Below are 23946 nucleotides of genomic sequence, written 5' to 3' on the forward strand. Positions count from 1 at the left end.
CTTACAACATAGAACGTTACAGTGGAGTACAGGCACTTCGGCCCTCGATGTTGCATCGACCTGTGAAAATAATGTGATGTCCATTGCAATGGAAAGTTAACATTTCTTTTGAAACCAATAAATGCACAGGGAAACAAAAAAAGTAAGGGCCTGACTTTGCACAGGGCAAGTGTTGCAGACAGAACGAAAATCTATGTATATTTAAACCGAACTAATAGCAGACTTACAAGGCCAGAAAACTACCATATCAGCAGCCAAGGAATTAGAAAAAAACAACTCCATATCTGGAAAGGAACTCGAATGTTTCAGGCCACTGACCTTGAAGTGTTGATAAGAAGAAGCGAATTGAACTTTAAAGGGAATATGTAAAAGATATCAGGCGCCCATTACATGAGGCGTCTTGCCAATGTATTACCTGGGACACGGGAAACCTGAATTTGATTGAACTTCACGCGCTACATGCTGAAAACTTTCTGGCCCAAGAGATGGATAAACGGAAATTAAAGATGCAAAAGAAAACACTTAAAGCTCATCTTACTATGATGCAAATGGTCGTCCAGCCATTGGAAGGAGGTGCTGCGTGAAAAGAAGGGCTGGCAGAGGTAAATCTGGTGGGTGTTTTGTTTGCAGAGCAATGGACCACTGAGTGAGGCAGTGCACGCCCAGACAGCCTCAATCGGCCCTGGAGGCTGGGCAGCAGGGTGACTAATGGAGGAAGGCTGAGGTGGAGGTGGGCAGCCCCAAAGTTACAGGTAAGCCTCTTTGCTTTATGCTTGGCAACGAATACTCGCTTATGCTCATCTCTACTACTAACCTTATGGGCACTGAAACATGTCCCACCTCTATACTGAGCACTGAGTTTGCGAAACGTGAACTATATTTTCAGTACAACGATGATGCATATAAGTCAATGCTTACATCTATGTTATATGTGGAAGGTGCACCTCTTACTTTTTTGGAAGATACAAGGGCAACATATTCAGTTCATAAATCAAGGCAGTTCAGAGAGTCGACACAAATAAAGATGAACGGAAGCTTTCTGAACTTAATGGGCGCATCAGGAGTCGTGACACGAGAGAGATTTACCACACCCCTATTGTGCGAAACCAGTAATGGGGAAACATTCCAATTCTCATTTCTGTTATCGGAATTCTGTAATTTAAATCTGATGTCTCGGGATCTCATAGTGAGACTGGGGTCCGATTTGCGAATTACCCCGCGGGCTTGCAGGTAATACAAAAAGAAGATTTAACAGTGCAGGCTGGAAAATATGAATCACGACCCCTGATGCATGTCAGAAAGCGATAGGTTCCGTGAGCGATTCATTCACCCAGGAAGTAAGTAGCCATGTTAATCCCATTAACACCGATTTTCTTGCTGGAGCTATGCTGCACTGCACAGCACACATACACCGCGATGGTCCTGACAAATCATAAGAGAGGATTGGTTCAGGAGATTGGTTAAACCAGATCAGTTGATATTGTGCGAATTTTATTGGAATGATCACAGATGTGCTGTCACTTTAAACTTTTTTAAGTATCTGTGACGGTAAATAGATCCTGTTTTTTTTAATGTGGAAGGCTCTTTTCCTCACGGATCATTGGAGAAGGCATCCAGCGACAGGTGTCAGAATTTGGGACCATGGGTACGACAGGCACAAAAAACGAAAGATTGTATCTTCAGGGTGGGTGTGGGTATCTGATTCAATGCAGTTATAAGGACGTATAGGAAGAAACTAAATTGGCTAACTCAGGCAGACAGGGCAGTCCAGGTAATCCCCGGCAGGAGTGCCGTCTGGCGTTATCCTGTGGTAGATGTCTTGGACCCAAGATTAAGAAAGGTCCCAACTGATTTCAGGACAAAAGGCAAACACGATATGGGGCTCATACAAATCCTTAAGAATAACCCCGAAGTCTGAGTATCGTCCTTGCAAAGTAAAAGAGCCGTTAAAACCCGAGGCTATGCAAGGAATTACTCCCAGTCTTTGAATCTCTCTGATAGGCTGGAGTGATAATCCCCCGTGAATAATCACTGGTGAGAACACCCATTTTTTTTCGTTCAAAAAGGCAAACATTCCAGGTGAATCAGGGGAATGGAGGTTTGTTCATGACCTGCAGGTTATCAAGAACGCTGTTGTTCTGCACACCCCAAATGTTCCGAACCCCTTTATTATATTGGCTCAAATTCCACTGGACGTAAATGACTCTCTATTATGGATTTAGCAAATGCCTTGTTTTGTGTACCGTTACACGCCAACAGTCAATTCTGGTTCACTTTTCCATTCAAACGCAAATGGTATACTTTCACGTGACATTTTCAAGATTACTGTGAGTCCCCACCATAATTAACGAGGCTCTACACAGGAGTCTGGAGACTCTTGTTTTAACGGGGATTGGTGTGGGGGGGGGTGGGGTCAGCGCTTCTGCAGTATGTAAACGAATGCTTAATCGCAGCATCAACAGAGAAACAATGTGAGAAAGGTAGTCTTGCGATGCTCTGCCATCTAGTCTCACAAAACTACAACTTGTGGAACAACAGTTGAAGTTCTTAGGTCACTTAATATCTGAACAACGAAAGGCCATTGGTCAAGACAGAGTTCAAGCAAACCAGCAAAATTCAAAGCCTCACGTGAAGAAACAATTGCTATCCTTTTTGGTCATGTGATCCTACTTAGAATGTTTAACCCGCATTACGCAAACCTTTAGGCACCTAAAAGTGACCTAGTTCATGGTTCAGGTTTGCAGAGCTAGAGTCCGTTGCAGTGACCCCTGAGGCCCAGAGTGCCTTTGTTGAATTGAAATGGCACTCCAAACTACACCGACACTGGGATTCCAAATCCAAACAAGCCTTTTGTACAAACAGTGGATGAGAAGCGTGCCTGCATGACATTTGTGCTGATGAAGAATTATGTGTAGAAAATTGAGGTCAGTAGCTTACTTTTCACCTCAACTTAGATCCCGTAACGGCAGGATTGCATAAATGCCTCCGTGTCATGCCTGCATTTGAAAAGGCTGTTGTAGCTTCCAGGGACATAGTCGGCTTTGTTGAATTAACCCGACTGGTCCCACATGCAGTATCCTTACTGCTTTCTGAGCAAAACACAGCACACATGTCGGCAGCACGTTGGCTCACATGCAATGCTATGCTATTGGAGAAGCCGAACATGACAATAAAGCGATGTAACGTCTTTAATGCTGCTTGTCTTCTCCCCACAGAAGGAGACGGACACCCACATGACTGTGTCGCTGTAATTAATGGCATTTGAAGCCCGAGTCCAGACGTGCAGGATTCACCAATTTAGAATCTGGATTCGGCGTTTTATTGTGGATAGGTCAGCATTCAGAATCAAAGAGATAGGCCAGTGTCTGGTATGTTGTAGCAACTGCCCACGAGGTAGTCAAAGCGGGATCACTTCCTTCTCATCTGTCAGCGCAAGCAGCAGAGCTGATTGCCTTGATTGAGGCATGTAAATTGGCCGAAGGAAGAACAGTGAATATTTACATCGACAGCAGATATGCATTCGGGGTTGTATATAATTTTGGATCCCTGTGGAAACACAAGGGCTTCTTGACCTCCACTGGAAAGCCAATCACATAATATGGCGTGATCTCTGACCTCTTGAAACAGTCCGATTGCCTAAATCAATCACTGTATGTACATGTGAAGCCCACAGGAAAAATTATGATTCAATTTCTCAAGGCAATGGAAATGTAGGCTGAGCGGCAAGGACGGCAACCAATCAGCCGCTAAGTGATGAGTTTGACATGTGTATGTCAAATATTTGTAATCCAAAGCAGACTTATGGGAATTACAGTGTCAGGCCACATCGAAGGAGAAGCGTGAATGGACAATGGCAGGGTGCAGAATGAGGGAATGCGTGTGGTGTGGCCCCAGTGAAAAACCCTGTCTACCACGATCTTTATTCCTTTTCAATGCTAAAGTAACACACGGTAAGGACCATGTGTCAAAAGTGGGGATGTACGACAATATTTCAGCACGCTGGTAGAGAAAGGGATTTACTCATTACTCATAAAAATAATGTGAATAATGTGTTATCTGTGCCACTAATAATGTGGGGAGGGGAATACAAATGAATCAGGCAGAACACCCCCAATCCCAAAGACCCTTTGAACATTTAAGAAGAATTTTATTGAACTAACACCCAGCGAAGGGAAAAGGCATTGTCTGGTAATAGTTGATGTTTTCCCAAGGGGTGGAAGTGCTCCCACGTCTAAACAGGATGCCAGTGCAGTAGCCAAGGCTTTGCTAACTGAAATAATTCCGAGATGGGGCATCCCTGAAAGGCTAAGCAGCGACAATGGAAAGCCATTTATAAATATTGCCCTACTGTAGATCAGTGATTACTTGGGAATAAAGGTGAGGCAACATTGTGCCTACCACCCAGCGAGCGGTGGGGCAGTGGAAAGAGAAAAAACTATCCTTAAAAATAAATTGGCAAAATTTTGTGAGGAACTAGAGGTGAACTGGACAAAGGCATTTCCAATTGTGCTAATGTATATGAAGGAGAGAAAGAGTAAATATTAGGACGTTTGAGATTTTGTTTGGAAGGTGGCCCAATACGGGAATTGGCCAAGACCAATTGTAAAACAGATAACAGACCACTGTGAGGACGAGATATTATGTTACGGTATAAATCTCTCCACACATCTGTCTCAAATACAAAATCAAAATAAGGGCAGCACGACCCCAATCAGCAGAAGGGAAGATGCACAATCGAGAAACTGAAGCCTGGATAGTGGTGAAAGACTTCAGGAGCAAAAGCATGAAGGCGAAGAGCTGGCTGGGCCCGTTCCAAGGGCTCCCTACAACACGGACAGCTGTTAAGATCGCTGAAAGAGCCACGTTGATACACGCCAGCCGTTGCAAACGTGTAGGTGACCTTGAGGAGACTTTGGACAACACCGGATCCAAATAAGTGTAAGTAATGATGAGAAGACTCATAGAAATATGGGGCTGCATGGCAGGACGAGTCGTGAAGGCAGGGGTGTCTGGGATACAACAGCAGACGGTAATCTTAACCAAGGATGTTAAGTTGACCTTTACATGCCACCCATGGCCGTTTGGTAACCAGGACAACTATAAATAAGGCAACAAATATTTACACAGAGATCCTTGTGTACCCAGTTACTGGCACTGAGTAGTATCCATCACGGCTACAGGTACACCTGACACGGGATATCGGTTTCCTCTTATCAAAGAATGAGGTGCCATGGCAAGGGTAATAATAACAAAGAATCAGAAGAGCGATGAGGAAGCCTGGTGGTGTGGAATAGATAGACCCTTCTACTATATCTATAGACAGGTGAATATAGTGGTACAGCCTCGCACACACCCCACCCGAGATGCAGTGCAGAACGTCCTCCAAGAAATAGTAGCTCCTGGACTCGAAAAGATGAATGTCCAATGACCCGCACTGCAGATGGGCGGAAAGGCCTTTTCCAAGCTGACAGAAATGGAAGAAAGAAATAAACTGAATGTGCAGCTAAAATGATCACAAATGAAAAAAAGTAAAAGTGGATTCATTGAGAAAACATACAGCGCCAGATTTCACTTTCGTGGAAGTCTACTGTTAAGGACTCAGTGGTCTCACTGCTGTAGCAATGGGGGATTTCCTCTGACCGTTTATGTTGTTGACAACCTTCCAAAAGCAGGGAATTTGTATGGAACTGGCAATTAATTCAGTATTGTCACAAACAGGATTCAGACTAGCATAAAACAAAGAAGTGTGAATCCTGGAAATCTGAATCAACAACAGGAATTGACAGAGAAACTCTGCAGGCCTGACAGCATCTGTGGAGACAAAGAGATTTATTGTTTCATACCAAAGATTCAGGCTACTTATAATTTTTATTGTTTTATTGCCTGGGTAATTGTCAATTTCACTTCGCGAAAGAGCATACTTACCAGAATCTCTCATTAGCTGACAGACGTCATCTGTAAAAATGCAAAATTCCTTTATCGGCTGTTATGCTGTTGCTGTTGCCCTGAGTTGGTGAAAGGCTGGCCTTCATTACCTTTTTCTTCTCCTTTATGTGGATGAGCAGCCATGGTGAATGGAGAATTTCTGTTTGTGTCTCTGTCTCTCTGTACCATCTCACTCTCTTCTACATTCTCCCACTCTCTGTCTGTCAATATCCCTCATTTTTCATTTCTACTCTTGGAAAAGTGTTAACATCGGAGGCTGTTCCATGGCTTTTTCCGCCTCCCCCCACCCCTCCCCCCAACCCCCCACCCCCGGCCAGAGTGTGTAGAACTGGGCTCACAGTCTCCAAGTAATGTCTGTGTTACTTAGGTCTGAGATCAGGTGACATTTGTTCACTCAAAACGTTATGAACTTTTACAATTCTAAATAGTATTCGTAATAGACCAGAAAAAAAAGCAGTTTCACTCCAATTATCGGATTTCTATGTTGCCATTGCCGTTTGCCGAAAATCAATGAATGGTGACAGCAGACAATGAGAGCCATTATCTCATTGGATGTGTTATTACTACAACATTGTCCCGCAAGTCTGCAGTGTCTCCTGCGTCTCTTCATTATTCCCAAAAAACTAGAAAAGACGGATGGACAATAATAGTAGAAGAGATAGACAAATCCTTGTCGAACAGAGTAAAAAGAAGTCTGCGTTGATTTAGCAGGATAGAACATAGACTAATGGGTCCACATCAGGTGGTAGGGCGAGGGAGCACGAAATAATAACGGTCTGAGCTCAAACACAAGAAGCATGCTGAGCCGTCACTTTCGCGATGTTGGATAAACAATACGGCTTTTCCAAGAAGTTTAAACAATGAACTTTCAATATACAGAACATTTGACAGCATGTGACACCATTAACGTCTGTTTATTACCATATGCTTTAACTGAGGAAACCACAGACACGGTTCTTCAAATCAATAAGGACATTTAATGAAGTATTTGATCACAGTTAATCGGACCACCTTTCTGTAATAAAGCTGCTCGATAAGAATTTATATCAACGCCCGTTTGTGCAGGAAAGAAGTTCACAGCTGGTGACTGTCCACTGAAAATGTACAGGAAGAGGCAATCTCTTCTTGCTTTGATTTCAAACAGATGCCTTCACCTCTTTAACCTGACCGGATAAACAGTATGCGTTCATCCTCTCGGGACCGATTTACAGCCTGAATTTGCACAGAGGGAAACTCATACCAAGAGACCAGGGTAATTGTGGTGAATTTACCAGGAGTGGTGTTTGAGTTGGTGTTAACAGTGGGCAGTAAGGGCTAAACCATTAGCACTGACATTGATCCTTGTACCAACAGCTCCTCACTCACTTTCTGCCTCATTCAACTCAGTCATCATTGAGTTTCAGTTTATCCTACTTTCCCTTCGAAACTTTACTTTTGTTCCGGACCACTTTCGGATGTCCACTTGAAAACTGCAGTTTTTTCAAACGAAATTCTGGAGAATGCACGTCAATCTTTGGGATAGGCTTCACTGCCCAACCATAATTACTCAAGAGATTAAGATGGTAAGTTACTTTACTTCGTCCTCGAAGTGCTCAACACAGTGTTACAGCCATGATGTCGATAGGGAGGGAGTTCCAAGAATTAGACATAGCGACATTGAATGAACAGCGAGATAGTTTCAGCTCAGAAAGGCGAGATCCTTAGAGGGGATTTGCAGTGACAATTTATTCGGTGTATGTGCTGCCATGGCTGCCAGAGGATGTGGTGGAGGCTTGTACAATTGCAACATTTAAGAGGCATTTGAAATCATATATGAGTAGGAAGGGTTTGGAGGGATATGGGCCGTGTGCTGGCAAGAGTGAACAAATTGGGTTGGGATTTCCGGTCCGCATGGACAGGTTTGAATGAAGGGTCTGTTTCCCTGCAGTCCATCTCTGTGACTCTATGATTCCAGTTGGATGCAATCAACCACTGGATTCCTTCTGGCAGAACCGGGTCTGTGCTCTCTGTTGAAGCAGAAAATGGTTTTCATTCAGAGTGGCCACAAGAAGAGAAATAAATCTTCATTTCCTGACTTGGAATTTTATCCAGGCCTTGGCGATTCAAACCCAGACTCTGTAGCAGGGACTCCACTGAAGTTGACAATAATCCTTTCGACCTAACCTGTACAAACCCTTGTGCCTATCGTTGTTTGTCCCCACATTTTGAAGCACCGGTCCTTGCCGTGGGTGGTGAAGCATCTAACTACTGCCTCGCAGAAAAATCGTGGGGTCAGAGACCCGATCGATCTGTGATGAAGCGGGGATTGCATTGCTCAGAGCAGACGTGTTTGCTGTGTGGGACTGAAATTGAGCTCGATCACACACAGATACGGTGTAACAGCTGCCAGCAGATGTGGAGACGGTTGGGACAGTTTCATTCACACTCTGGGAAAAAGACTGGATCCTAAATTCAGGGGAGATAAGTGTCACAGATAGAAGGCTGAAAATTGGTTTGGGAACGATATGAGTCATGATCGAATGACCAGATAGGCTGACCAGATGGGCTGAAAGCTCTAACTGTCCTCCGATGCCTTCTGGCCTCTGACCATCCAGTATCTAAGGAAATAGAAACAGAGTTAATCGTGCATTTCGAAGTCCTCATCTCATAACTCGGTGAGGTGAGGGATGGAACAGTCCTGCGATTAAATGTTGAGACTGGGAGAATGTTTGGAGACGGAGTAATAAAAGAGAAACTGAGTATAAAGTTGGGAGTGAGGAGATATTCAATAAAATAGGTAGACGGAAATGGACATGGAGTAAGAAGTGTCACTGGTCTGGAAGACTTAACTCGGTTTTCCATTCCAAGATTCTACCAGACCTGCTGAGATTTTCCTGCAATTTCTTTTGTTGGTACTGAAACAGAAGGGAAAAGTCTGATCCTGGATCAATCAGCTATGTCCGCTCTGTGGACGTTTGAATTCTCTATTCGAACAAATCACTTCTGACCCACACGGAGACCTCACAATCCTGCATCACCCCCACCCCTGTTACTGACAATAAGCTGTTCATTACGTAAATACATGTGGGTACACAACAGCATCATTTACCGAGTGAATTGGGAAAATTTCAGGGAGAGTTCCATTCGGTTTCCATCTGGGCATTCTCATTCAGTTAATTCTATTGAAGCACCATTTGACATGCAGCTGTCACTGTCATGTGGCCATTCGCATTCGACGACTCTGGACATTTTGGTTGGGGCACGTTTGGAATGGAACCTCACGTTTTGGAAGGGACATCTTTTATAACATATTCGGCCGAACCGATAACCTTGTCTCTTGCACCTGCAGTACAGTTCATTCCTCCCCATTGCAAATAACATTATCCAAGTCTTTCAATTCTCAGATTTATTCCTTCAGACCATGACAATCCATTTAGGCCTTGCCCCGGGATTTTCGATTCTCTGTTAATATTTTCATATTTTGACCCTGATCCTTAGGTCGCCGAAGTGATTCCCAGGCACTCTGGCAGACTGCAAATCAATCGGGAAAAAATCTCAGGAAACCAAATCATTTCTGATAAGAGTGGAGGGAATCCCATCTGCTGAAGAGACAGAGTCCTCACAATCAACTTTCTTTGTTCTACCTGCCTACAAAGTTTACCACTTCTAATATTCGAGAAAGGAATTCTGATTATAATTTATTTTAAAAACAGGAACAATCTTCTGAAGACATTTCCAATTTGAATTAGATTTTTTTACCCTTTCACACGGTAACAGCCGTTCCTGAGGAAGGAGTTTCCATGAGTTGTGTCCCAGGGCTGGGCAGGAAGCCGCTGATTGAAACTGCAGTGGCCCCTTTGTGTTGGCAGCAGGGGCTTGTAGAGAGTGGGGTCACATTTTGCTGCACGTGACCATCTCACTCATTGAGGACTCAGGGTCAATCATGGATGAGTTCTCGTGGTTGTATTGTCAGTGTATGGTCGATCTCAATACTTGATGTGAAATATTTGAGGCTCTGTGCTCTTTTTGGGCTAGGACAACCAACATTTCAGCCAAATGCTCTGACCATTTGAGACATAGCAACTGGCAGCAAAATTGTGCTTGTACCCATCCAAACGCACAGTGCTCGAGAGGATGTGGACAGCAGTAGTTCTCATTATTTTAAGAATCAGTTGCTCATGTTCCCGTGTTTATCGCAGAGAGGGTGAGAGACCCGAGGAGTAACAAACACACCCACAAAGCAATATCAGGACCTGTGTAGTTCTGTCACAAAAAGCTTCCTGCAGTGGTTCAATTGCAAAGTTGGGTTTCAAACCCACGACGCAATAGAGACTGGATCCTAAACCCAGCATATTAAAACTCTCTGGATTAGTGGTGCTGGAAGAGTACAGCAGTTCAGGCAGCATCCGAGGAGCAGTAATATCGACGTTTAAGGCAAAAGCCCTTCATCAGGAATACAGGGTTTCGCCCGAAACGTCGATTTTACTTCTCCTCGGACGCTGCCTGTACTGCAGCGCTCTTCAGCACCACTAATCCTGAATCTGGTCTTCAGCATCTGTATTCATTGCTCTTACCTACATTAAACCACTCGGCGACGCTCCCTGACGATAACTAAGGGCCAAACATGTCAAGACTAATCTTTCAGTATCGCTTCACTTCAGGCAATTTCCCCTGGCACTTTCTATGAATACCTTAAAATAATTTTTAAAAATATTTACAACGATTTGAAAGGTTTGCACGTTGTGGACATTATTGAGAAGCTGAATATTCTTCGACAGTTTTCCCCGAAGCTTCAGGCCTGAGGGATGTTCTGGAAAAATTTAAAAAATCATGAGGTAGACGAACAGAGAACATAGTCAATCTACACTTTTTCAGAAGTCACATGAGTTTACAGTGAGATAGCATAGGTTTAATGTGAGAGCAGTATAATTTGAAAGGGACGTGAGCGACACTTGTTTTTAATACAGACATTTTTGTGCGTGTGGAATAAATTGCCACATTTAGTGGCAGAGTTTGGTGCACTCACAACACTTCAAAGGCATCTAAATGGGTATGCAGACAGGAATTGTTCGGAGAGATAAGGGACAAATATTGGCAAATATGTTTAGATTAGTTACGGTCATCTGTTCAACAGGTGCAAGGTGGATAGGAAGGTTTGCTTCCGTGCTCGGTAATTCTGTGACACTCCAGTACCTGACAACAGTTTGAATAGACCACTTGCAAAAACGCATGCTGTTTGTTCCTAAATCAGCGTGTTTGAATTTTATTTTTTTCTTGAGGCGTAATGTTTTGAAATGACACAGAGAGGAATGTTTTCCAGACATTTACAGATAATGACCATTCTCCTTGATACATTCCCAAGTTCTCCATCAAATAATTTCGTTGACTAAAAAAAACTCACAAATCGTGTTATCCCCTTAACTCTCCAGTGAATCTAAAAACTGACAGCTCTTAACGTGGACCACGTGCAAAACTCAAAAGGCAGAGTCATTATCAGACACACAAACTCATTACTTCTGTCTGTGGGGCAGTGCGAGACATGTATGTCAAGAACTGCTCACACAAATAACACTGAAGCAAATCCAAAAGGAGCTTCCCGACATTCTAGAGATTTAGTGCATTGCCAAGTAACAGAAAGTGCTCAAGTAACATTAAACAAAACAGAAAAATGTACCATTCAAAGTGAATATGACCAATTATATTCTCGATTAAATTAGGTCAACAATGGGCTGGTGCCTCCATCTGATCGAGCGAGCCAATCTCCAGCCTCCCTCACTGGGACAGTAATGAAGGAAATGAGAGAAATATAACAAAGTTTCACGTTGCGATTGCCCACCTTTTAGCCACAACAACAAAAAACGAGGGAGCAGATTCAGTGCAGGATCTGGCTTCACAACAGCGGTGAAATAACGACGTCCACTCACTTTCAGGGAAAACTGTGAACAACTCACATTGTCCAGAATATGAATACACAGCGCAGGCTGTTTAGTTCCCATATTCTAGTGCTGTCCTGACATTCATGCGATAATGTACCTTTCAAAGAGAGCGTTTGTAGCTGTGGAATGACAGTGGCAGCTGTTTCCCCTCGCTCTTACTGCCGCCCTTGGTCGTGTAGGGGCTGCAATTCTCTTCTTCCACGCGGTAGTTGAGTGTGCAATTCTCTGTTGTGGAAAAACAGAGTGTTTTGGAGCAGAAAGATGTGAAGTTCGGATGCTTCTGGAGTTCCTTTTGAAAAGTTCGGTGACGCTAGGAAGATGGTTTGCAGACTTTTCCTCCTTTTCTGGGTGACATTCTCAGCGCTGCAGAGGTTACTGTGAAGCGCTGCTCTCATGTTTTGGTACGAATTCGTTTGTTTTCATTCCCGCTGCTTCCGTTTGTTGGGATTGCAGATTGGGTCCAACGGATGGAATCCGTGGATGAGTGCCCTGCTTCCAGGAATTGTCTGGCTGTCGTCTGCTTGCCCTGTCCTATTATTGTTGTGCTATTCTAGTCGAATGTGTAGCCCTTGCCGTTTGTACGTATTGCTACTAGGGACTGCTGGACTGACGCCCACACAAATTCTTTGCCAAGAACCAATATCCACCCACCTTCATTCGCAAATGCGTGGCACACAAAGTTCGCAACGAGGATTTGCTATGAGGTAATTTTTAAATCATGCTTCCCTGTGATAAAACCAAATTCTGGAAAACGATATCCGGACTCCTCCGAACCCTCGGACCTATGACAGCACAGAAACCGAGAGCCTCACTGAGACAACAACTCACGAGAATCCAAGGCCCAATACCCATCATGTGCAGGTCAAACGTGGTTGACGAGATTCCACGCAGGGACTGCACGAAACACGACATAGGAGAAAGAGGCTGACAACTAGAGAGCTGCATTCATAATTTCATCTGGACTGTAAACGTCTCGGACAGCTGTTCCTTGCAGTTATGCACAGAATATTGAATATCTCTGATTCCAGGGCTTGGAATTCGGATGATATGACCGTCTGCAGCACTGGATACTTCCTTATGTGAGGTAACTCCTGATGGAACACATGTCACACTCTATTGCTCATTGAGAAATACCTCCAAAAAAGGAGCTTAGAGCAGCATTTCTGTTGTCCTTCTGGGGCTGTCCCTGACATGCCCTGTGGCACTGCACTTATTCTGTGTTTCCTGAGGGTTCGGCACATGCTTCCACGATCGTATTATGGGCAGTAATCTGCATTTTCGCTTCAATAACAGGTGTGTGAAGCGGAGGTCCACCATTCTCTATTCTATTTTTCTCTTCTTATGCACAACTGCAATACAGTAAAGGATCAATTGATATTGAAAGATGATATACAGAGGCGTGTGAAATACCTAAGTTTTAATGACATTTATGCAATGGTTATAGATTACCTTGATTCAGGAAATAAGGATGTAAAGTCTGTTTAGCTGGAATTCAGGAACAGTGAGGAATGAACTCACAAGCATGTGTAGTTTACAAGCCCACTCGCAGTAACCACAAAGCGAAATAAATTGTACAAGGGGAAAAAAATGCGTGTGAGTGACAAAAATGGCATTAGTCATGCGTGATCTTAGCTTCCCATCTAAAACTCTCGGTTCCATTGGAAAAACGTTTGGAGAACCAAAATCAAAAAAATCCCACATGTCCCATAAAACATCACGAGGGATATCTTGGTAATTGATTACTGTACTGGTGACTTAATTTTCTTATTTTCTTGGAAACCAACGCTTTAATTGTGAGCATCAGAAAAGCCTTTTGTTTTGCCAGCAAGAAATAAATATGTGATTAACCTTTGTTCGTTTCCTGTATAAGAACACTGAGACTCCTCTGCACCGCACTTCTTTTGCATTTCTATCGATTTTAACACTAGTGTGTCTTTTGATTCTTCCCAACAAAGTGTATGACCTCGCATTCCCTACATGAAACTGCATCTGCCAAGAATACTCCAATTGTTGGAGGGAATCCTGAGGAACAGAATGTACATGTATTTGGAAAGGCAAGGACTGATTCGGGATTGTTAACATGGCTTTGTGCATGGGAAATCATGTCTCACAAACTTGATTGAGTTTTTTGAAGAAGTAACAAGGAAGATTGATGAGGGCAGAGCAGTAAATGTGATCCATACGGCCTTCTGTAAGGCGTTCAATAATGTTCCCCATGGGAGACTGATTGGCAAGGTTAGATCTCATGTAACAGCAGTGGACCTAATACCGACCCTTGTGGTACGCTGCCAGGACCTGGACACCAAGAAGAACATGTTCCATCAACTACAACACTGTTTTCTTTTGGCAAGCCAATGACTGATCAAAGCTGCAATCTTTCCCACATTTCCATTCCTCCGCATTTTGTATAATAGCCTATTGTGGGGAAACTTATCGAACAACTTGCTGAAAACCATAGACACCAGATCAACCGGGTTACTGTCATCTACCTGTTTGGTCACTTTGTCAAAAAAGTCAACGAGATTCGTCAGGCAAGGCCTAACCATCACAAAACCGTGCTGACTGTCCCTGATCAGATTATTCTTTTCGAGATGGTCATAAATCCTATCTATAATAACCTTTTCCAACACGTTATCAACAACTGCAGTGAGACTCACTGGTCTGTAATTACCAGGGTTGTCTCTACGAAACTTTTTGAACAAGGGAACAACATATGCTATGCTCCATTCCACGGTTCTGTTCCTGTAGACAACGATGATTTGACGATCAATTCCAAAGGCTCATCAATCTCTTCCCTTGCTTCCCATAAGGATCCTAGGACAGATCCCATCCGGCCCAGGGGACTTGTCTGTTTTCACACTCTTCAGTATTTCTATCATCTAATGCTTGTGAAACTCAATCTCTACCACACTAGACGCAAGTATCTCTGTATCTTCCTCGCCAACATTTTCATGATCTACAGCGAACACTGTCGAAAAATATTTATTTAGTGCTTCCCCTATCTCCTCTGACTACACACAAAACTTCCCACTATTATCCTTGATTGTCCCAAATTTAACTCTCGTCATTCTTTTATTGCTGACATACCTATGGAAAGCCTTAGGGTTAACCCTGATCATATCTGCCAACAACTTCTCATGTCTCCTCCTGGCTCTTGTCAGCTCGCTTTTTAGTTCTTTCCTGATATCGGTGGAACCCTCGAGCGCTCTAACTGAGTGTTCACGTTTTGTCCCAACATAAGACTTTTTTCCTTCTTGACCAGGGATTCCACTTCCATAGTAATCGTTCTATATCTTCCTCCCTACCTGACAGGTACATACTTATCTAGGACATACAGGAGCTTTTCCTTGAATAATTTCCACATTTTTAATGTTCTCACCCCCTGCAGATTCCTACCCCATTCTGCGCTTCCAAAATCTTTCCTCATTGCATCATGATTTCCCTTCCACCAGCTGAAACTCTTGCTCCGTGGAGTACACCTCTCCCTTACCATTAGGAAAGTAAATCTGAGAGAATTGTGATCGCTGTCTCCAAAGTGCTCACCTCCTTCCAAATCTAAAACCTGGCCAGGCTCGTTACCCTGTACTAAATCGAAAGTGGCGTCATCCCTTGAAGGCATGTCTACATACTGTATCAGGAAGCCCTCCTGCACGCACTGGTCAAAAACCCATCTATAGTACTCGTACTGTAGTGATCTCAGTCAATATTTGGATCTTGTCTTGAGTGTTCCAGAGTTTTTCATTGTACCAGAGTCTAGATGAAGTTTGTATTCCTCACGTACGGGAGCGAGAATTCTTTCAATGTCTTAGATCAGTTCCTGTGCCGAGAACATCAGAGTCAATGTCCCTTCCTCTACTCGGACTGACAATTTACACTTCTTCATTCTCCTCGGATTCCGTTTCCCAAAGAGTATCTCAAGAGTTCCACAGTTGGAGCCTAAATTATATGGTTTGCTTCCTAAACATTTTTCCAACTGCCAACTGACAATATTTTCACAGTATCTCTTCACAATCCTCTGGCTTGCACCCTGTCCAGGGATGAGAAGTCCCGTTTGGTGGAGAGAGTTCCTAGGCTGGTGAGTTTCACTTTGGAACAAAGATGGTTAAGTGGCAATTTCCTGCGGTTGTTTGTAATGATGGGAGAGGGAGCGGTGGGGAATGAGCACTCTGACGAGCAGGAGGAAGAGTTGCCAATGACCAGAGTCAGAGAACAGAGGACAAGGGATGAAAGGAATCTAATGAAAAGCAGCACTTCTGCTCAGGGCGTTCAATAACAACTGCAGAAACCCGATGTGTCGAGCAGTGTATCTGGAAAGAGAAACAGAGATAATGTTTTAAATGTGGAGCATTTCTGATGAAGAACTCGAGTCTCTCAAGTCTAATCAAATTTCAGGCTGGTTTGCAAAACAGGCTTTCTGAACTTTGAATTGTTCCAGCAGGAACGCATTCATAAAGTAGTCAGCAGGATTCGAACCTACGTGGGGAAACCCCAATGGATTTTTAATCCAGCGCCTTAACCACTCGGCCATGACTACAGGCAGAATCCCGCCCTGAGCATTGACCAAATCAGCCGTGATCTCATTGAAAGCTGCCGCTGACGTGAGTTACATGTTTCCATCTCCTTTCATACCTTTGCTGTCATTTGTAAGGTGCGAGACACCAATGTAACAGAAGAAAAGCACAAAGTTAGTACAAGATATTTGCTGCAAAATTGATTCAAAATTATTTATTGAAAGGAAAGTCACACTTGGCAATTTGCTAGATCTCTTTGCAAACAAGACCAGCAGAGGTAATCAAGGGAGCTATTGATCTGAGTATTCTTGGACATGAAACAAACAAAGGTTAGTGACATATTCATTTCTTTTTGTAGCGATCGAAATGGTCTTTCCTGATGGTTACAATGAAAGAGATGGTTCCCAATAAAAGACAGAGATTAAGTCGCTTGTAGATATACTTCAATGTGATACGATTCACTTTCAGCCCCTAATTACCCCAGAGATGGAGGGGATGAGTTACTTTTCTTCACTCTTCAACTCCACAGCATGGAGGTACAGACACGAAACCGCTAGAGATGGAATTCTTGAATTGGGAACCAGCAACACTGAAGGAACTAGGCAAAAGTGAGGACTGCAGTAGCTGGAAACCTGATTTTAGATCAGAAAATTCCTTCATTACTGTCCTGGTGAGGGAGAAAGGTGATTGGCTCTCTCGATCAGATGGGGGCACCGGCGCATTGATGGCCGAATTCAATCACGGATATAATTGGAAATGTTCACTTTTAATGGTTCGTTGTTGTGTTTTGTTTTATGATACTTGAGCACTTTCTGGGACTTGGCAATACACTAAATCTCCAGTAGGTTTGGAAAATGCATTGCTGTTATTTGTGCGAACAATTCATGTCAGAGACGACTCACAGTGCCTCACAGACAGCACTTAAGCTTCGGTGTGTCTGATCATGGTACTGCCTTTTCAGTTTTGATTCTGTTCCACGTTAAGAGCTTTCAGTTTTTGGATTCGCTGGAGAGCAAAGTGGGTAATGCGATACGTGAGGTATTTTTCTTCAGCCAATATCTTTGATGGCGAACTTGGGAAAGTGTCAAGAAGAATGGTCATTGGCAGCAAATATCCGGAAAACCTTCATCTCTGGATCGGTTGGGCTCATCCACCCTCCAAACAAAATAGCCAAACTCGCTGGCTGAGTAACAAACAACATGCGTTTTTTTTTGCAAATGGTGTATTCAAACCGTTGCCGGTGGCTGGAGCATCTCAGACTTGTCGAGAATGGAAACAAATCCCGTGATCCAACTTGCCCTTGCTGAATAGATAACCGAAATTAATCCATACATTTCTGTCAATATTTGTGCCTTATCTCTCCGAGGTCTTCCTGTCTGAACACCCATTCAGATGCCTTTGAAATGTTGTGAGTGCACCAGACTCTGCCACTAAATGTGGCAAGTCATCCTACACACACAAAATTTCTGTTTGAAAAAACATGTGTCCCTCACATCCCTTTTAAAATTTTCCTCTCTCACGTTAAACGTTTGCTATGTAGATTTGAACTAGGTGTCTTGTGAAGAAGTGCTCCCTGACTATTTACTCTGTCTGTCTTCCTCATGATTTTATAAGCTTCTGTGAGGCCAAACATAAGCACTGAAACTCCTGGGAACCTGACGAAGCCTATTCAGTTTCGTTCTCATGTCCAAGCAGCGCAAACCTTGGAAATCCTTGTAAAGGTTTTCTAAACTTACACTTGCAAGAAGTATGTCCAGCTGCAGCACTTGTTTGACCGCGTGTCTACTCTGGAGCTGCGGGTGGACTCACTGTGGAGCATCAGCAATTCTGGAGAGTTATGTTGCCTCCCAGGTGCTCAGGCCAGGGATGTCGCCCATCAGCTGAAGAGCATTCGAAAAGGGGATCGTGAACAGCCAGTTGTCTTGGTGCATACAGGCACCAACGAAAAAAAAACGAGATGAGGACCTGCAGGGAGAATTCAAGGAGCTAGGAGAGAAATTAAAGAGGAGGACCTCAAAGGTAGTAATGTCGGAATTACTGCCTGTGCCATGTGACTGCCAGCGGAGAAATGAATAAAAAAAGGCACGGTGAACACGTGAGTTGAGGAATGGTGCTGCAGGGCGGGTTTCAGATTTGTTGGATTTTGTGACCAGTTCTGGCGAATGTGGAACTATAAGAAAATTGATCTACATCTGAACCAGATGGGAACGTATGTCCTTTCGGGAGTTTTTGCTACTGCTGTTGGGGAGGTTTTATACTAATGTGGCAGGGGGCTGGGAACCACAAGATTAAACAAGTCGGCGGTGAGGCGGAAACTGGAAACGCTAAGAATCTGGAAGATAGCATTAATAATGGGAAGAGTAGGCAGAGAGCAGATGAATGCAAAAGAACTGCTGGCCTGAAATGCATCTACTTTAATGCATGGAGTATAGACAGATGAATTTAGGGCTGAGGTTGGTGCCTGGAATATGAGGTTATTGCGATCACAGAGATTTAGTTGATGGAAGGGCATGGTTGGCAACCAAATGTTCTAGGATATAGACGCTTCAGACGGGACAGGGAGGGAAGTAAAAGGGGAAGGAGTTACATTGCTGGTCAGGGATGATATCATGGCTGTGCGAAAGGAGGACACCATGTAGGGCTTGTGTCGTGAGACACTATGGATGGAGCAGTGAAATAAGAAGGGTGAGGTTAGATTTTTGGGGCTGTATCACAGAGAGCGTGAGGTGAAAGAAAAAATAGTTAAACAGACCATGGAAAGACGTAGAGGCAATAATTTAGTGTTGATTGGAGATTTCCGTTTTCCCAACATTGACAAGGATACTCTTAGCGACAGTGGTCTGGATGGGATACCATTTGTAAGAAACCTCCAGGTGAGTTTTCTGGAGCGGTATATCAATAGTCCGACGAGGGAATAGGCCATATTGGAACTGATATTGGGGAATAAGCCAGGGCTGGTGATAGCAGTTGCCGTGGGTGATTTCTTTGGGAAGTGTCCAATATTCTGTAAGTTTTAGAATACTCATTGACAAAGATGAGAGTGGTCCTAAGGAAAGAGTACGAAACTGGGCCAAAGCTAATTATATCAAAATTATGCAGGAGGTCGGTAATGTAGATTGGACACAGCTATTTGTAGGAAAGTCCACAGTTCATATGTTTCAAAGATAGTTTAAATATAGTGCAGGATAGGCATGTACCGTTGAAGGCAAAGGATTTGAGAACTGTTGATGACAGGACAATTGTACGACTCGCCAAGAGGAAAAGGGAAGCATACATAACGCCTCGGCAGCTAACGACATAATGGTCCCTGTAGGAACATGAGAAGTGTAGGACAAGTCTTAAACGAGGAATCGAGGGTGTTAAAAGGGGTCATGAAACAACTTCACGCTAGCACAATTAAGGAGAATCCTAAAGCCTATTATTCATATATAAGAAGCAAGCGGGTAACCAGAGAAAGAATTGGTCCACTAAAGGAAAATTAAGAAAGGCTGTATGTCAAATCTGAGAGAATGGGTATGATTCTGAATGATTATTTTGCATCCGTGTTCACTGAGGAGAGGAACATGATGAATGTTGAGTCTAGAGGAAGACATTTGATTAATCTGGATCATATTGACATAAGTAGCGAAGCTGTATTGGGCAGGCTAGGAGTAATTAATGTGGACAAATCCCCAGGAACGGATGGGATCTATTCCTGGTTCCTGAGTGATGTGAGAGAGGAAATAGCTGGGGCCCTGACAGATATCTTCGTGGCATCCTTCAGCACAGGTGATGTTCTGGCCGACTGGAACGTTGCTCATATTGTCCCCTGTAAAAGAAGGATAGTAGGGATATTCCGGATAACTACAGAACAATGGGCCTAACATCAGTGTTGGGAAAGTTGCTGGAGAAGGTACTGAGTGATAGGATCTATTCATATTTAGAAAATAATGTGCATATCAGTGAGAGGCATTGAGTCTTTCGGGGAAGTGCCTAAGTTGATAGATGAAGGAAAGGCTGTTGATGTCATATACATGCACTGCAGTAAGGAGTTAGATTAGGTTCCCCATGGTAACCAAATACAGAACGTAAAGTAACATGGTGTGCAGGGTGTTCTAGACAGGTGGATAAAGAATTAGCTGAGCAACGGGAGACAAAGAGTGGCAGTTGAATGGAGTTTCTGGAAATGGAGAAAGATGACCAGTAGTGCTCCACAGGGGTCAGTGTAGTGGTCACTGCTGTTTGAGATATACTTAAATGATTTGGAAGAGAGCACTGTTGCAATAATCAGAAAGTTTGCAGATGACACGAAGATTTCTGGACTAGCAGAAATTATAAGTGACTATTAAAGAATACAGGAGGATATAGATATACTGGAAAGTTGGGTATAAAAGTGGCATCTGGGGTTCAAAACAGACAAATGTGAGGTGACGCATTTCGGTCAGTCTTATTCTAGATGGGGTTATACAATGAACGGAACAGCTTTGAGGGAAAAAAACGTTGATGGATAGAGAGATCTGTGAGTGCAGGTCCATTATACACTGAAGTTTGCTGCACAGGTGGATAGAGTGGTCAAGCAGGCATAGAATATGTTTGGCTTCATTGGATGGGGTATTGAATAAAATGGCTAACAAGTCATGTTAAAACTGAACAATACATTGGTCTGACCACACTTAGAATACTGTGTAAATTTGTGGTCGCCACATTACCAAAAGGATGTGGACGCTTTGGAGAGGGCGTGTAAAAGGTTTCAGCGGATGTTGCCTCATATGGATGGTGCAATCTCGGAAGAGAGGTTGAGTAGGTTAGGTTTGTTTTCATTAGAAAAAAGGAAAGTTTGAGGGAGACCTTTTTGAAGTTTACATAATCATGAAGGGTATAGAGAGGGTAGATAGAGAAAAGTTTTATTTCCGAGGTTGAAGGATTAAATACCGACAGGTCACGCTTTCAAGGTGAGATGTGAAAAGTTTCAGAGGGAGACACGCAGCAACTACTTGACACAGCGGGTGGTGGGTGTCTGGAACGCGTTCCCAGCAGAGACGGGAGAGGTAATCACGGTAGATATATTTAAGAGGCGTCTGGACTGATGCATGAGTAGGTGGGGAGCAGAGGGATACAGATGCTTAGGAATTCGGTGACAGGTTTAAACAGTAGATTTGGATTGGCTCAGGCTTGAATGGATGAAGGGCCTGTTCCTTGTCTGTACATGTTTTTTGGTCTTTCTTCTTAAATTACGCCAATTTCATTACAAAATTTGCGAGGTCTAAGTGTCTGAAGTGAATCCATGCTGAAACATTAGTCATAACAAATCTGAGCGTTGGCTTTTGTGTGATAGCGTGGTCGAGCGGTCGAATGTGCTGGATTTTAAGTTTCAGTTTCTATCGAGTGGTGGCTTCAAATACCAGCATTGTCAGTCAGCAACGATGTGAGAGAACTGCGCATGTGTGGATGCCTATTAATTTGAGTGTTTGCAGCTCCTCAGTGTGCTTACCCTCTCGCTGATAAAATCAGCGACCGTCTCTGAAAAAACGCAAGTTCCTGCTGTCGGACAGATCCTCACATCCCGTCGATAACTTTGCTTTTGGATATCTGCGTTGCCAGTTTCTGTCTCTCAAATGGTCAGTGCATTTGGCTGAAATGTTGGTGGTTCGAGCCCACCCAGGGAATAAGCCTCAAATATTTCGGCACAAGCATTTACCCCGACCATGGGGTTACACGCAGCAGAATACGACATCACTTTCTCCAAGCTCCCGAGGCCAACAGAAAGCAGCCACTGCAGCATCAATCAGCGGCTTTCTGCCAAGCCATGGGAAACAACTCGTGGAAATTGGTCCCTTAGTAACAGCTCTTTCCGTGTGAAAGGAGCAAAACTTTCACTTTAAATTGGAAAGGGCTTCAGGACATTGGAATATTGCTCCAGTTCTTCGAACGTGTTCTAAATAAAACTCCTGACTTGAAAATAAGAAGTGGTAAAGGTTTTAGGTAGAAAGAACAAATAAAGTGTTGATTCAGACGACTCTGTCTCGTCAGCAGATGGGAAATGCCCAAAACTGTAAAGGGAAATGATTGGGTTTCCTAAGGTAATTGCCCGACTGATTTACTGTCTGCCAGAGAGATTGGAAATCACATCAGCGACAGAAAGGTGTGGGTAAAAATATGAAGATATTAAGGTTGAAACTTAAATCCGGGGACAAGTGGGGAATAGATTGTAATGCTTTGAAGGAATAACTGAAGTGAAAGTTGTGAATGATATTTTTGTGATGAGGAGGAATGAACTGGATCCTAACAAATTGCTGATGAAATATGCTCACAATGTCATAGCAAACTAATTCACAGTGCACCGTGCTTGGTTGGCTCAGTCGGTACAGTGTGAGATGCTTAATCTGAGGGTGGTGTGTGCAAGCCTTACAATGGGCGCTTTCACTGCTTAATACAATTCCGGCTCTTTGTTCCACGTGCAGTATTGTTGCTGCTTTCATTGACACATTTGTCCACCTGTTTTTGATCACACGTCGGTTTCTGAGTGAACACTGTTTCCATTTTACTGGTGGCGCCAGAGACAACTTTATCAATGCAGCCGAAAATACAATGAATGATGTCCGTTTGAAAATGTGAGGTTCCAAACCAACCATGCACCACCCAAAGTGTTCAAAGGCACGGAAAGCGAATGGCCACTAGCGAGGGGTCTGACAGAGACGGATCAATGTCACATGGGTCCTGAACCAATTTTCAGTGATTCAGATTGTTCTGATGGAATCCGAAGGGTACTCTCCCTCATCGTTTTGCAATTGTTCTTCTTGTGTTTAACGTAATGAACAGTATATTGTCAGGAACGAGAATGGAGGTGCTGCAGGATCGTGAGGTTTCAGTGTGGGACATAGACACAGTAAGTCAAATATACCCAGAGCACGGGAGAGCTGTTTGGTCCAGGATCACTGCCATCTTCTGTTTCAGAATCAACAAATGAAATTACTGGAAAATCTCAGCAGGTCTGGTAGCATCTTGGAAATATAAATCGATTTAAGACTTCGGGACTAGTGGCACTTCTTTTCCATGTCCATCTCCACCTGCTTTTGCACACTCTTCCTTTTTATTGAATGTCTCCTGACTTCCAACTTTATATTCAGCTTCTCTTTTATTACTTCCTCTCCAACAATTTTCCCAGTCTCCAGTTTTGAATCAGAACTGTTCAATCTTTCACATTGCCCAGGACTTCGAACTAACAAATAACTGTTTCTATTTCCTTAGATAGCAGATGGCCAGAGACTGGAAGGCAGCATTGTTCCGAAAACTCATCCATGATTCAACCCGAGTACATAGGGAGTAAGACGGTTACACGCAGCCGAATACGACACCATGTTCTCCAATCCCCCGAAGCCAACTCAAAGCGGCCACTGCAGCTTCAATCAGGGCTTCCTACCAAACCCTGGGACACAGCTCGTGGAAACTCCTTTCTCATTAACTGCTCTTCCCGTGGGAAAGGAACAAAGCTTCCATTTTAAATTGGAAACGGCTTCAGGAGATTGGAAGGTTGTTCCTGTTCTTGGAACGTGTTATCAACAAAACTCCTGTCTTGAACATAAGAAGTGGTAAAC

At 43.5% G+C, this 23946-nt stretch overlaps 1 non-coding gene across 1 annotated transcript; it reads right to left on the reverse strand.

Moving 5' to 3' along the window:
• Positions 1–16313: 16313 nt before the first annotated feature.
• trnaf-aaa (transfer RNA phenylalanine (anticodon AAA)) lies at positions 16314–16395 on the reverse strand. The gene has a single exon. It is a non-coding gene; the product is annotated as a tRNA-Phe (tRNA).
• Between the last annotated feature and the right edge of the window lie 7551 nt (positions 16396–23946).

This window comes from Chiloscyllium punctatum, chromosome 35 (assembly GCF_047496795.1).
Source record: "Chiloscyllium punctatum isolate Juve2018m chromosome 35, sChiPun1.3, whole genome shotgun sequence".
NCBI classification, from domain to species: domain Eukaryota; kingdom Metazoa; phylum Chordata; class Chondrichthyes; order Orectolobiformes; family Hemiscylliidae; genus Chiloscyllium; species Chiloscyllium punctatum.